Genomic DNA, 1,932 nt, shown 5'->3' with positions numbered 1-1,932 from the left:
GCTTTCCCAACCAGATCAGCGTTCCCCTCCCCTCCCATTCTCCTCCATCCCCACGCAGGAAAATAATGCATTCGCTTTGACGGCCAACTGAAGACCCTCCTCTGGGAGCACCAATTAGTATGACACTAAGTGAATCCAAGCAATGCTTTTCTTTGCCTGTGCACCCAAAAGGGGCAGGTGAGATGCAGCTGTTCTCCAGCCCCTTGTGCCTCTGCTCCCAGGCTCCACTCTCCAGGTCACAGAAATCGTAGAGACGCGAGGCTGGAAGGGACCTGCCGAGGCCTAAGGAGCAGCCCTGTCCAAACCACCCCAGACAAACCCTTGTCTACCCTGCACCGTGAACCCTGACACAACACAAGACATAATGCTCCAATCTAATGCAGGGAAAACAGGAGGCCCACCACAGCCGATGCCCTGCTGCTGTAAAGGTCGTTAAAATACTCTCGAGCGGTCCAAGGAAGAGGGAGATGCCCTGCAACAGAGGAAAGCAACCCCCTGCAGTCTGCACCAATTTTTATCTTAAGGATTAATGAAGAAGAGTAACATCCTTTTTCGATATCTGTGACAGTTTCTTCCGGCGTCTCCACCCTCCAGGCAACACCGTGTGCTTTCTGCGGGTCAGCAGCGTACACCCACCGGCCCTCGCTCTCGTCCCAGCACTCCCACCGCTGCACCACTCTGCTCCCTGGTCTTCCTCTTTCCGGAGGGCACCCTGGGGCTTTACGATGGACAGAGGCAACTAACTAGTCACAGGTGAGCCAGACCTGATCCCTCTTCCAAGGACCAATTACCCCGTGACAGTGTCCTAATATTAACAATGCCCCCATTGCAAACAGGTGCTGTGCCCCAACTAGCCTTTTGGTCTCAGGCTTCAGCGACTACAGAAGGTTTAAAAAGGCAGGGCAGACTCCCGAACAGACAAGCACCAATGTGAGCAGGAAAAGTGAACAAGTCAGAACAAGGAGCAATGGGCTCAAGTTGCAGCAAGGGAGGTTTAGGCTGGATATGAAGGAAAACGCTCTCAGGAGGAGGGTGGTGAAGCCCTGGAGCAGGCTCCCCAGGGAGGTGGTGCAGTCTCCATCCTCGGAGGTTTTGAAGACCTGGCCTTGGCTGGGATGATGTACTTGGGGATGGTCCTGCTTTGAACACGGGGTTGGACTTGAGCTCCCTTCCAGCCCTCATTTTCTATGACTCTGTGATGCGACGCTTGCTTGCCGGGCCCCGAGGCCGTCCTGCAGGTTAAGAGCTAAAAGGTGGCCTTTGCCCCATAACTCATGGTTGCCTAAAGCGCCTCTTCCAGAAAGGCCCCCCGGCTTCGTGCGCGGTGCTGAAGGTGGCGAACGCACTGACTGCTTCCGCCGGTGATCTGCTCTAAGGGTTAATCCCCCTCGCTCGTAAAAAAAGGTGCCTAAATTTTTATTGGGTGAATATGAGATCTTTTATTAGACCAACTTAAATAGTTGGGGGAAAATTTTTTAGCAAGCATTTTTTTTCCAACTATTTAAGTTGGTCTAATAAAAGATATCATATTCACCCAAAGAGCCTTGTCTGCCCGTGTTCTGAGACCAACACGGCTACAACCTACACCCCTATCATTTTTTATTTGATTTTATTTGGTTTTAGCCCCAGCAATGGCTCGTGTTATACCTTTCACCACTAGTTTAAGAGCCCTGAAGAGTATCCAGCGTATGCCCCTATGGAAGTACCTTTTGTGGCAGAAATGCCCCCGTCGGTGCCCCTCTCCCGAGATCTGTCTCAGCCAGCCTGAGAGGCTGCTGTTGAATCTCTCACAGCAGGGATCTCGCTCCTTGTCTGCAGACAAAAGCCTGGTGCCTGGGAGGCGATGCTCTGGTCACCTGGGCAGGGGGGGAAGACCCGGCCCTGCGCGCGGGCCCAGGTAGCCAGGGATGCCATGCAGATTGGTCGGTTTGT

General features: G+C 53.2%; 1 protein-coding gene across 1 annotated transcript in view; it reads right to left on the bottom strand.

The window, feature by feature from the left end:
• The window catches only part of SHANK3 (SH3 and multiple ankyrin repeat domains 3), a 513,573-nt gene that overhangs the window by 339,478 nt on the left and 172,163 nt on the right, over positions 1 to 1,932 (bottom strand). The window lies entirely within an intron of this gene.

The sequence above is a fragment of the Alligator sinensis genome, unplaced genomic scaffold, assembly GCF_000455745.1.
Source record: "Alligator sinensis unplaced genomic scaffold, ASM45574v1 scaffold961_1, whole genome shotgun sequence".
Taxonomy (NCBI): Eukaryota; Metazoa; Chordata; order Crocodylia; family Alligatoridae; genus Alligator; species Alligator sinensis.
This window is presented reverse-complemented; position numbering and strand designations above follow the sequence as displayed.